Source organism: Cornus florida, unplaced genomic scaffold, assembly GCF_030987335.1.
Source record: "Cornus florida cultivar Cherokee Brave unplaced genomic scaffold, ASM3098733v1 CherokeeBrave_3.0.0_Hap2_Chr01, whole genome shotgun sequence".
NCBI classification, from domain to species: domain Eukaryota; kingdom Viridiplantae; phylum Streptophyta; class Magnoliopsida; order Cornales; family Cornaceae; genus Cornus; species Cornus florida.
The window spans coordinates 65,584,415-65,599,029 of NW_026775571.1; the positions used below are offsets into that span (position 1 = coordinate 65,584,415).

The window sequence follows — 14,615 nt, forward strand, 5'->3', positions numbered from 1 at the left end:
ATAATTTCATGACGCACTAATTAATCAAAATCGAATCTAGCTTGACATAGAAAATCCATAGTCTGCTTTGGGCACATTAATGTCGATGACGAAAACCCCATTACTTCAGAAACAAACATCTCACTCATTGTGTTTTTTTTGTTGTGCATTTGTACGGTTTTTCAACGTGTAACAAATAGAAGTGGCTCCTCAATTCGTAACATGTCATATGAAAGTACCACAAATGTCATCAAGAAAAAAAGATGAGTTAAGAAAATCTATTGGTAATGATTGAACTCAAACGGTCACCTCTTACAAATGTATATTTTCACAACTACATTATAATTATTACATTCAAACATCTCTGTCATAATAATTTTTTGTTCTTGTTTTATAGTGTATCCGTACTGTTTTATTTCATATACGATAAATAGAAGTTCCTCTTGAATTCGTCCCATTTCTTATAATGCCACAACTACCGTCAACAAAATAAATTTTGACTCATGCAAATCTATCAATAATTAATGATATAAATTATTAATTTTTTTTATATGACAAAAAGTGTTAGAAGTTAGATTAGTAAATGTAGAGAACGAAACTTTACATTTCAAAATTTAACGTAGACACTGGACTATCGAAATATTTACATTAATAATATGTTATAAATGAAAAGCTCGGTTTTTACAAATAATGCATATAAGGACAACTATGTCATTTCAAAAATCTTCCTCACAATGATTTTTATATTAGTCTAAAGTGCATTCATATGGTTTTATTTCACTTATGAGTTATGACAAATATCGGTCATGTAACGACCCTAGCTGATGCCAAAATTTAAAAAAAAATCGGCATAACCTCCCCTAAAAATGGGCCTTTAACAACCTGTCTCAAAACACAAAACACATAATATCATCCAGCATCCCATTCATCCGTTCATTATACCTCAACATAGTTCCTGTCATGGTGGAATATCCACACACTAATTAATCTAAATTATCATAATTACAGTCCCAAAATACATGGTTAAGATTTAAAATCCCTGTCTTACAACGTTACATCATACAATTGCATGGAAACATATACCATAATTCCATTAGCTTCATTTACATCAAACAAAAGATAAGTTCGTTCTTAAGTTACAAGGCCATGAATACTAACTTAGTTACATCCCCACAACTATGAATATACATAAAACGGTCAAAATCCAAAATAGCAAACAACCTTCAAACAACTTTCAAGCTTGAGGTGGATTGTCGTCCACCGGTTCATTTCCAAAACCTGAAAAAAATAATATAAATAATAGGGTGAGCATAAAGCTCAGTAGGTGACACTTAAGACACAATTCTTGTATCCTTGTGAATCCAAACAAAGCATAGGCCAATGGGAAATAGGGATCATGCAATATAGGGAATTAAAACAAGATGCACGTCAATTCCAATTATAAGCCATGCAGTGCAATGAAATGCAATGCATGCTAATGTCACTCTCCATTTTCATTCACAAAACCATTACTTTCAAATGTTAATACAGCCCGCCCTTTGGTAACCCTACCGCGACACGAGAGAAGGATTGGCTATCGTCCCTAGACCTTTAGTAACCCCGCAGCGTCATCGAGGGGCCCGAATAGCTCAACCACGCTAGGGCGACTCCCTAATCCCTTCTAGGCTATATTAACCTCCGGCCCGTTGGTAACCCCGCAGTGACCGGGTTTATCAAAACTATTTGACAAAACTCTTCTCCCAAAATTTCCCCCATTTTCATTTCAAGACAAATTCTCCCATTTCATGTATCCCAATGACATGTGCATGGATGTACATATAATCTCAATATTATGACAATGGGAAATTTGGCACAATCTAAATAAACATGTTCTCATTAGTCATTTTCAGCATGTTAACACATAGTGGGCATGATAAAACAACATCTAAACATACTTTACACATGAAACAAGTCATAATCAAGCTCTTAAAAATTCTCTAGACATCATTCATACAATCATAGATACAATTAACTTCCAATTAAACATGTTTGACACAATAAGAAGGTGTAATTCACAATAGAATAAGAAAGGAGTGGATTAAGATGCCCCTACCTCAAAATGAGAAAAATCCCTAGAAATGGGTTCTTAAATTCGAGCTCCCAAAGAGGACCAAAAGCTAGAATTTCTGGTACTAGCACATAGAGCTCGTCGTGCTTGTCGTTTGCCTCAAACGACACTTAAATCCGACAAGAAATGAAGCTAGAATCCTGATTCAAAGTTGGTTTCCAAGAAGAGAAGAAAAATGATGTGAAATGAGAGGAAGAAGGAAATTGACGGGGAGAGAGAAAGTGAGATCCAAAAAATGGTCTCTAGACCATTAAAAGTAAGTGGGTGGTGGGTCCCACCACCACCCTTTGAACTTTTTTTTTTTTTTTTGACAGACATTACATTTTCCCCAACTTTAAAAGTTTTCGTCCCCGAAATCAAGACATACCTGAAGAAGAAAACAACTTGGATACTTAGAACGAACCTCCTGTTCGAGCTCCCAAGTAGCCTCCTTGACTCCGTGGTGTCTCCAAAGGACTTTCACCATTGGTATTGTCTTGTTTCTCAACACCTTTTGTTATGTGTCAAGAATCTGAACTGGTCCTTCCTCGTAGGAAACATTCTCATCAATGTCTACATCAACCCAACTCAAAATGTGAGATGGATTTGGCTCGTACTTCCGTAACATCGATACATGGAAAACATTATGGACCCTATCCAACTGTGGTGGCAAAGCAAGTCTGTAGGCAACCTCTCCTACATGGTCCAAAATCTCAAACGGTCCAATGAATTGTGGCGACAACTTGCCACTTTTCCCGAATCTCATCAATCCTTTCCGTGGAGAAACTCGTAGAAAAACATGGTCTCCCACCTCAAAGGATAATGACCGTCTCCACTTATCCGCATAACTCTTCTGTCGGCTCTGAGCTGTAAGTAACCTCTGTCTTATCAACTTAATCTTCTCAGTAGTCTCGAGTACAATGTCAGGTCCTAAGGCGGCTGTCTCGCCTACCTCAGTCCAACAAATAGGAGACCTACAAGGTTTACCATACAATGCCTCAAATGGAGCCATCTGAATGCTCGCCTGATAACTGTTGTTGTAGGCAAATTCAAGAAGTGGAAGGTGATTCTCCCAACTACCACCCAAGTCAAACACACATGCTCTAAGCATATCCTCCAAAATTTGGATAGTTCGCTCCCACTGACCGTCTGTCTGTGGATGGAATGCCGTACTAAGATGCAACGCTGAACCAAACGCTGCTTGAAGTCCTTCCCAGAACTTCGAAGTGAACTTAGCATCCCTATCTGACACAATGGTTACAGGAACTTCATGTAACCTTGCAATCTCTTTCACATAAAGAACACCAAGCTTCTCTGTGTCATCTGTTGCCTTAATAGGCAAAAAGTGAGCCGTCTTGGTCAATCTGTCAATGATGACCAATACAGACTCATTGCCCCTTCGTGACCTTGGAAGACCTGTCACAAAATTCATAGCAATATGCTCCCATTTCCATTGCGCTACAAGTAATGGTTGTAATAAACCAGCTGGTTTTTGATGCTTGGCCTTCACCTGCTGACAGGTGAGGCATCTAGCCACAAACTGTGCAACATCTTTCTTCATCCCATTCCACCAATACTGACGTCTCAAATTGTGATACATCTTGGTACCACCTGGATGAACTGCAAAGCGGGAAGTGTGAAACTCCCGTAAGACGTCCTCACGACAAACCGTAGGAACCACCAACAAACCCCTAAACCATAGACCCCCATCTGCATGCAAGGCCTAATCTTTCACTGTCTCACTACTGGAGATCAAAGCGTGAATGGCATCTAAATCCGGGTCTTGTCTCTGTAACTTAATCACTCGTACAACAAAAGTAGGCTGAGCCACAAAACTAAATAAGAATGCTAGCTCACTGTCAACATCGTCATCAAAACAATACAATCCCATCTTTGCTAAATCCTTAAGCATCTTCTATTTCCGAATAGCCAGACTATCCAAAGTTCCACGGGATTTCAGGCTTAAGGCATCTGTTACCACATTTGCCTTGCCTGGATGATACTGTAAGTTAAAATTGTAATCTTCCAAGAATTCAACCCATCTTCTCTGTTTATTATTCGAGTCCTTTGGGAGAAAAGGTACTTGAGACTTTTATGGTCTGAGTACACCTCGAATCTCTCACCATACAAGTAATGTCTCAAATACTTCAAGGTAAATACAACTGCCGCTAACTCCAAATCATGAGTAGGGTAGTTGTACTCGTGAGTCTTCAACTGTCGAGACTTATAAGCCACTACTCTACCATACTGCATCAACACATACCATAAACCATCACGTGCAGCATCATAATAGATTACATAACCCAAGCTATGCTCAGGTATCACCAACACTGTAGCTGTAGTCAACCTTGTTTTCAATTCCTGGAAAGATGACTCACAGGCTTCATTCCATGCAAACTTAATCCTTTTCCGGGTTAAACGGGTCATAGACGTTGCCAAACGGGAGAAATCTTTCACAAATCTCCGATAGTAACCCGCTAGACCAAGAAAACTACGAATCTCAAACACATTCTTGGGTTGCCCCCAATTCAAAACAGCTTTAATCTTTGATGGATCAACTGACACTCCGCCTTTTGAAACAACATGCCCCAAAAATTTCACCTCCTATAGCCAAAACTCACATTTCTCATATTTGGCATACAATCGGTGGTCCCGCAAAATCTGTAATACAATACTCAAATGGATCTCGTGCTCCTCCCGAGATCGTGAATACACAAGAATGTCATCCACGAAAACTACCACAAACTAGTCCAAGTAATCGTGAAAGACGCGGTTCATTAAGTCCATGAATGCCGCTAGAGCATTAGTCAAGCCAAAAGGCATAACAAGGAACTCATAGTGTCCATACCGTGTACGGAATGCTGTCTTCAGGATATCCTTATCCCTAACCTGCAACTGATAATAGCCAGACCTCAAGTCAATCTTAGAGAAACAACTGGCTCCCCTTAACTGATCTATTCTTGGCAAAGGATACTTGTTCTTGATGGTGGCACGATTCAACTTCCGATAATCAATGCACAACCTCAAAGAACCATCTTTCTTCTTAGTAAACAAGACCGGTGTGCCTCATGGTGACACACTCGGTCGGATGAAATGTTTTATCCTCAAATCATCAAGCTGTCTTTTTAATTCCTCCAATTCAAATGGTGCTATACGATACGGTGCCATAGAAATCGGCGCGGTACCGGGCATCAAGTCAATAGTAAACTTCACTTCTCGGTGTGGAGGTAACTCTGTTAAATCCTCCGGAAACACATCGAGAAAATCACGAACAACTGCAGGATAATATTCTTCCACAACATCATCCTCTTCGGCTATAAGGCTAGCCAAAAAGTAATCATCACGACTCTGTCCACGAATTCCATAAAATGATGAAATGTGGGAATCACTCCGATCTCCCACAAAAAAGAAACAGTCTCCCTCAAGAGTACAAACTGTAACCCTTCCTCTGTAACAGTCGATCGTGGCATAAAAGGAAGCTAACCAATCCATCCCGAGAATGACATCAAAGCTAGTCATCTCCAGAAGGATAAGGTCAAACACAAAAGTCCGCCCGGCTATCACAATGGAACAGTCCCTCACGACTTGGCTCAAAGACACTGAAACTCCAACTGGCGTATCAACACACAACGCCCGATCCATAAAACTGACCTCTAACCCCGATGCAAGTGCAAATGATGATGAAATGAAAGAATGAGATGCACTAGATTAAACAAAACACGGGACCAAGAACCAAACACTGGAAATATACCTCAGAGAATTGAAGATCCAGGAGATGCATCAGCCGGTGCAAGGGCAAAGACACGCCTCTGCGGTGCCTGTGCCTGTGAACTACTAATCTGAACACCAGACTGTTGTGCCGACACAGCAGGAGTATCCCTCCTACTTGACTCGAACAGTAGGTTGTGGTGGTGGTGGCGGTGGTCTGAAACCTGATTGAACCGTAGCCGACTGTGACGGCCTCTGCCGTGACCCTCTGCCACTAGTGGTGCCTGCTCCTTGACTCGGACAGTCCCGAATCAAATGGCCCTGCTGGCTACACCCATAACAAGCCTTCGGAGCTGAAGAAACTGAAGTCAATCTCATGGGACTACTGGACTTGTAATGCCCAGGCTGCTGACATTGATAACAAACAACTCCACCCTTGTCAGATCCAAGTGGCATAGGAGTGGTAGGAACAGATCGTGTAGATTGTTGCCTCTGAAACTGAAATGAACCACTATTGTTCTTCTTCCAAGAAGATCCTTCTGAGGATGGCCCTGCACCCCTCTTCTGCTTCCACTGTTCTCTTCTCGCATCCTTATCTCTGTTATCCGCTTCTAACATTAAAGCCCTTTCCACTGCTTCAGAATATACCTTGATGAATTGTGCCGTGATCAATGGCCTCATCCGATCATTAAGACCAGAAACAAACTTCCGAGTCTTGTTAACTTCATCTCTCACCATTTCTGGAGTAAAGCGAGAAAGTGAAGTGAACTTGTTTTCATATTCTGCCACTGACATGCTCCCTTGGATAAGGTTATGAAACTGGTCTTGTAACTCCCATCTTTTGGAAAGCGGAAAGTACTTTTTATAAAACAATTCCTTAAACTTGTCCCAACTCATCTCCTCCACCTTGTATCGGCTCGTAACCGACTTCCACCACAGTTTGGCATCCTTAGCAAATTTATAAGTAGCTAGGATGATCTTCAAATGATCCTCCGTCACATCCATAGAAGTCAATTGAGTTTCAACTTGCTCCATGTAGTCATCTGCTATCATTGGATCCGCACCGCCTTTAAACATAACCGGCATCAGCTGACCCTTTAATAATCTTGAGGCGCTTCTGGGCTGGCGTCTCCTCAACTTGAACTGTAGGTTGTGGTGCCGACTGCGACTGAGCAGCAATCATTGCCCTTACGACATTTTGCAACAAACGATTCAACTCCAGTGCCACAGAACCTTCACCCACTTCGACGAGTGCTTCAACATTATCGCTCTTTGTGGGGACAACTCTCGGGAGAATCAAGTCCCTAAGAAGTGTGTCCCCATCATTTAGCTCCTCCGAATTGGAGCTGGAGCTCTCACCAACATCACCCCTAGTCGGCCTGGAGCCAACTTCCCTTTGTTCCTCACGTCGTGACATCGTGCTACAAAACGAGAAAAAGGTTCAATGACATAACACTAAAGTCCACTATAGACAACTCAACGTGAAATGATGTCTTAATGACACTTAGCATGCAAAACCATGCAAGAAACATTTTACTATAGACATTTAAGCACGTAAGCACATAAGCAGTTAAGCATGTTTGTTCAAGTAGTAAGCAAGTAACAAATAGTCAATACACAATGAAATCAACATCCCACGCAATCCTATGTAGGCCTCTACCCGTCGTCCTAATGGTTTTCGAACCATGGGCTCTGATACCAAATTTGTAATGACCCAAGTTGATGCCAAAATTTAAAAAAAATTCGGCATAATCTCCCCTAAAAATGGGCCTTCAACAACCTGTCCCAAAACACAAAACACATAATATCATCCAGCATCCCATTCATCTGTTCATTATACCTCAACATAGTTCCTGTCATGGTGGAACATCCACACACCAATTAATCTAAATTATCATAATTACAGTCCCAAAATATATGGTTAAGATTTAAAGTCCCTGTCTTACAACGTTACATGATACAATTGCATGGAAACATATACCATAATTCCATTAGTTTTATTTATATCAAACAAAAGATAAGTTCGTTCTTAAGTTACAAGGTCATGAATACTAACTTAGTTACATCCCCACAACTATGAATATACATAAAACGGTCAAAATACAAAATAGCAAACAACCTTCTAACAACTTTCAAGCTTGAGGTGGATTGTCGTCCACCGGTTCATTTCCAAGACCTGAAAAAAATAATATAAATAATAGAGTGAGCATAAAGCTCAGTAGGTGACACTTAAGACACAATTCTTGTGTCCTTGTGAATCCAAACAAAGCATAGGCCAATGGGAAATAGGGATCATGCAATATAGGGAATTAAAACAATATGCACGTCAATTCCAATTATAAACCATGCAGTGCAATGAAATGCAATGCATGCTAATGTCACTCCCCATTTTCATTCACAAAACCATCACTTTCAAATGTTAATACAGCCTGCCCTTTGGTAACCCGGCCGCGACACGAGAGGAGGATTGGCTATCGTCCCTAGACCTTTGGTAACCCCGCAGCGTCATCGAGGGGCTCGAATAGCTCAACCACGCTAGGGCGACTCCCTAGTCCCCTTTAAGCTATATTAACCTCCGACCCGTTGGTAACGCCGCAGCGACTGGGTTTATCAAAACTATTTGACAAAACTCTTCTCCCAAAATTTCCCCCATTTTCATTTCAAGACAAATTCTCCCATTTCATGCATCCCAATGACATGTGTATGGATGTACATATAATCTCAATATTATGACAATGGGAAATTTGGCACAATCTAAATAAACATATTCTCATTAGTCATTTTCAGCATGTTAACACATAGTGGGCATGATAAAACAACATTTAAACATACTTTACACATGAAACAAGTCAGAATTAAACTCTTGAAAATTCTCTAGACATCATTCATACAATCATAGATACAATTAACTTCCAATTAAATATGTTTGACACAACAAGGAGGTGTAATTCACAATAGAACAAGAAATGAGTGGATTAAGATGCCCCTACCTCAAAATGAGCAAAATCCCTAGAAATGGGTTCTTAAATTCGAGCTCCAAAGAGGACCAAAAGTTGGAATTTCTGGTACTAGCACGTAGAGCTCGTCGTTTTGCTTCAAACGGTACTTAAATCCGGCAAGAAATGAAGCTAGAATCCTGATTCAAAGTTGGCTTCCAAGAAGAGAAGAAAAATGATGTGAAATGAGAGGAAGAAGGAAATTGACGGGGAGAGAGAAAGTGAGATCCAAAAAATTGTCTCTAGACCATTAAAATTGAGTAGGTGGTGGGTCCCACCACCACCCTTTGACACTTTTTATTTTTTATTTTTTTTTTATATTTTTACATTACATTACAGTTCACCCCTTAATTAGGGTGCCAATAATATCAGAAAGATGTACTTTATAAATTAATTTTCAACCCGAGATAATTAAGGTGAATTTAAAAAAAAAAAAAATTCAAGTTAATAAATCAGTCTGACAGACGGTATTGGAGCGAGAGCAAGATTCAATTCGAGAAAACTTTAATTTTGATTTCCAAAACCTCTCTTTCATTTTTTTGGTTTTAATGCTAATGGCCTTTTAAGGTGTTTAGTGCTTGATTTCAGTTCCACTCTTTGTTGTCTAACATTAATTTTTTTTTTCTTAAAATATTGATTTTAGACATGTCAAATCATTTAATAACCTTCAAGTCATAATAATAGGAAAAAGTTCACTTTTTACATTAATATCAATAATGATGATTTTCTTTTATTCATCTTATTTTATGGCGTGATTATTTTTCATGCCATAAAATACTTGGCATCAATGTAGGGATGTTATCCGATCTGGTACATCAATACATGTTAGAAGTTGCGTTCAAATTATTGCATATGCCTCAAATTCATCGTATGTCTAATTAAAGCGCCACAAATCATTAATGTGAGCTATTTTATTATTAATTTTTTTCTTTATTTTTTTTTTCTTCAATTTAAATAGTCAAATTGTTGCATTAATTAACAAGACCCAGGCAAACCAATCCACAAAATAAAAAATCTCTATCGACTTGCCATATTGTCAATCATCCAATGCTATATAAAGGGCACGGACATGAATGAAAAATGGTAAAAGAAAACCTGTCCTCATATGTAGAGAGTGCTGGTGGTTGTGGCTGTTTGTTTTAATTAAATGTAATCAATAAAAACTTAAAACAAATGTTTTTTTTTTGCCTTCTTCTGTAATTTCATGACACTATAAGGTTAATATGGACTTTTTAACTGACTTGATGGGCATTTTGGTGACTTCAAATATTTTTTCTGACAAAAAGGAATGATTTTTGTAAGGAGGGAAGGTCTTTGCAAAAAAAGGGCCAAATCTCAAAGAAACAGGCTGTCAAAAAAGGTTTTAAGTTTCATTTGGTTGTATGTAATACGGCTAAACTTCAGAAGTCATGTAGTTTACCCTTAAAATATTGGGTAAATTAACCTCCTTGAGGTTTGGGTAAATTATAGATAGGTAGGCTTAATGTTTATTACTTTGATGTCACCTGAGATTTGGTATACCCTAACGTGACACCCCTAGTTTTATCTCCAGCAGACCTGTGTTGCCTTTTTAGAGCGACTTAAAGATGATTAAATTTAACAAGAGATATGGTGGAGGGAAAGCTGCAACTGCTATTGCCAATAGCCTTAACAAGGAATTTGGGTATTTATCCGTATTTCACTTTAGTAGATTTATCATTGTGGTTTTTGTCTATGATCTATACTGCTTGACCCTTATGTCTGTCTTATAGGCCTAAACTGAAGGAGTAGATGAAGTACTGCGTGGATCATCCAGAAGAGATTAACAAGCTTGCAAAGGTGAAGGCTCAGGTTTCTGAAGTCAAAGGAGTGATGATGGAAAACATTGGGAAGGTAAGGAGTTACATGTATTTCTTTTTTCCTTTTCGTGATAGTCTCCAAGTCCACTCTCCCAAACTGCTCCTTATTCCATTTCCTCATTTAAGGATTTAACCTTCAACCAAAAGACGTGGCTTGCTTTCCCTTGAAACGAAAAGGGAGAATCACCAAGAGCTACTTTTTCTAAAAAACTTGCATCCTCAAGCCGCATCTTTTCAAATTGGAAAGGGGATGGCCTTCTCTTTATACCCCCAACCCCCCCCCCCCCCCCCCAACATATTTTATGACATTGCATGCATTGATTGAAAAATTATCTCTTTGTAATGCTTGATATGCATGCTATCCATTTTGGTTAATGAAATATTTACTTTTTGGCAGGTTCTTAACCGTGGAGAGAAGACTTGAGTTGCTAGGGAATAAAACTGAGAACTTTCGCTCACAGGTAATTATGTATTGGCGTTTAATTAACAGCGGAAATCTTGAAAAGTAAAACTAAACAGTGTTTTGTACCAAATCCCTTTAGACGCCATAGAAACATTTTGGACGAATTTGGGTGGTTTTACATAGGATGCGACTTGGTGAGATTTAACTTGACCTGATGAGGTGCTTAGGTGGGCTATGTTACCTAACTCGGGTATGTATTGACGCTTCAGATATGATGTGTCAAATTTCCAATCTCCAAATAAGACACATGGACACTAATAATAATTAATATTATTTCATATTTATTTTTTATAGTAAAATAATGTATTTATGGAACATAATATAAGCATTTCATTCATTTTGAAGCAACTTGATGTGTTTTTTAGGTGCATGTCTAATTAAAAGTGTGTGACAAATATACCATACCCACATATCCCATATCCATGTCCGTGTATAGTGTGTCCAACACGGATACTCACATACTTCTGATGAGTCCATGTAAAATAGGGTGGGCCTAGGCAACTATGTTTTGCACCTTGGGTTGTGCTTTTGGCTGGTAAATGCCAACCAGACCTCAGATTGGGTTGAGGTAATGTTTAACCCATCTGAAACCAAAAGGCAGCCTTGTCAAATATTTATATTAGCAATCACTCTCACATTTGATTCCCCCTATCCTTATATCTGAAGACCTGATCTTATCATTTGCTTAAAATTCTCCTGAAACATCAATTTTACCATGTTTGCTCCAACATCTTAATAGCCTATTTAAAGGTTGAAATTGAATGTTTTAGCTTCTGTTCATCTTCTACATTTATTGACATCTATAATGTTTAATTTGTATTGCTTTTTCCATTTATTTTATTTTATTTATTTATTTTCTTTCTAGTCATAAAAAAGTTCATATTTAAGCCATGCCTGTTCTTTTCTTTGGCCTTCAGAGCAACCTCTGGATTGATGAATAATTAAACTGCAATTAAACGGCCATAAGGCTAGTTTACTGACTAACAAATCTAAGTTTAAAAATCTAATTTAGGCATGGGCCTCTTTAACAAGATTTTACTCGCCGATGGTGTGCTTTTAGATTTACCTAAGGATTAAAGCAAGCAAGGAGGACATACTCATTAATTACATGAAACTGGAATTGGAATAGCGTTTGTTTCAAATTTGAACTATTTCCATGTCTTTCTCTTTCTGTACATTATCTTGTTTTATTATGGTGACGATGGTTAAATATTTGGTTGTTTAAATGAATGGCATATTACAGGCACAATATTTTAGATAACAAGGGACCAAGATTATAGGTGGAAGATGTGGATCCAGAATATAAAGAAAAAACTAATTGTCATCGGTGTCATCGTTGCCTTGATTCTCATCATTTTTATGTCTATTTGCCGTGGCTTTAGTTATTTGTCTCATAATTAAATCACACCATTTTCTTTATGCTAGCCTTTTAGGATGGTCAGGGCATGTAATTTTTGATTGGCTGTATATTTGATATTCAGGAATGATATAAATAGCTGCCATGGGACTTTGGTAACTATGTTATTAAACATTTGTTCAGCATGCAATGAAAGAATATGTTGATTCAGTGCTCCCGAACATAAGCATGATTCTTTTTCTCTTTTTATTTTCCTTTTACTTTGTTCTTTTTTTGCTTTTTCTTCCCCTCATTCCGGTCTTGTGCTTTTTTTTCCCCTCATCTCGGGTTTTTCTCTGAAGCCAAATAAAGACATAATGTAATTTTGTTGATAGGCTTGTAAAATGTTTCAATTGAGATAAATGGAGTTCTTCAGATTTTTTTTCCCCCTTTTCCTTAGTTTATTTTGCTTTTGTTTAAAAGTGCCTTTTCTATTTGGGCAGGATAAAAAGGATTATATGAGAAATGAAAATGGTCAGACGTTGTAATAGGTTCTCCTTTTGCCCTCAAATATTGATCAAAATTATTTCAATGTTTCACAAATGTTTGGGTTTCTTTCAAAATCCAAAAGTCATGGATATATTTTTTACTTTTACTTTTGATTTTATTGGGAGAGATTTTGCTTTGGACACTTTTCTCAAGAAAATATTCTAATCAATATGATGATGCTGTTAACTCCTCTTATGCTCTAAATTATGTCTACAGTAATGTAAAATCAAGTCCTTTTACCTTTCTTTTATATATATATATCCCTCTATGCTATCTTCAAGAAAACATTTCGCACTAATGTGAATACAAGTCAAGCTAGAAATTGATTGGTCATAATGAGGAAAAGAGATACATATAGCCCAAAAATAAGCTGATTTTATTTTTCATTGGGACCAAAGTATGAAAAGTCATAGATAGCTTTGTTACTTTGTTGAGAAATATATGAATGTTGATTCTTCACCTATTTTTCATAGCTGTTTATTATGGAAACATTTTGAGACAAGAATTAACTAGGCAGGAGAAATGCTATTTTTATTACTTTGTTGCTAATTGTTACAACCTAGTTTTATATTGTTACTTTAGCTGTGTTTAAATGTGTACATCATTTGTATATTATGTAGTTTATGCCTATTATGTCAATGTGTTTGGACTATTTCCTCTCCTTTTTCCTAGTAAAGTATTGTTTTGACATTATTTTGATAATTATTTACATTTGCTTTCCTCCCTCAACTCCATTCAATTATTTATTTTTTATTTATTTATTTTTTTTGTATTTGCTGGCTAATAAAAAATTTGAAACAAAAATTTGATCAATTATACGTTTAGGCATAGAGAAAAAATCCTGACTGGATAATTCTATTATGTCAAATGCCAAACAATAATTGACAGGAAAGATAATGATAGAGAATGCAAGAGAACAAAGAAATAGATATGGTGAAGATTTTGATCTTCGGATTTGAACTAAGTGATTCATCAACCTTGAGCATGTATAAAGCTAGTTATTAGCATTACTATACTCGACTGATGTTGTAATGTCTACATTAGCAAACATTAGCTAATTATACTAATGAGCCAATAGCTTGTAGAAAGCATTAGAAACAAAGTAATAGCTCCAATACATACGCTACTCAATGAAATTGAACCACCTTTTTCGCTAATACGGATTGATAGCCATAACAGAAGCCAGTGCCAATAAGAACATAATGTACGACACAGAAAAAGTAACATAAAAAGCCTCTGGATCAATTTCATACCATTTTGTCTCACTTCTTTTGAAAACATTGTTGGCAAGTTTGGAGACTGAACAATGGTGGTATAACTTTTCTGTAGTTGTGGTCCATAAAGATAAGGATTTCTATCAAAGCTGCTCTCATCAAATGTCCCAAATTGTGCTTTCATTTCGGGAATTTTTCCTGATAAGTTTGTAATGACCCGAACCCGTAGGTCTGAACCGTTAACCGGTCCTTACCTGAATCCAAGGTTACCTAAGTCAAATCCCGTCAAGTCTAGTGTCATTACATTATTCTTAAGTCATAATCACGCTTCACAAAGGTTCTATGCAACTTCCCATAACTTAGGATGAATTGTTGGAGAAAGGAAAAAAAAATGAAACAAGGCAGCATAGTTCGGTCGACTGAAGTGGAACTTCAGTCGGCCGAAG

General features: G+C 37.6%; 1 pseudogene; it reads left to right on the top strand.

Annotated features, from left to right (window-relative positions):
• Window positions 1-9,564: 9,564 nt before the first annotated feature.
• Window positions 9,565-12,471, top strand: LOC132273744 (vesicle-associated membrane protein 722-like; annotated as a pseudogene).
• Window positions 12,472-14,615: the final 2,144 nt, after the last annotated feature.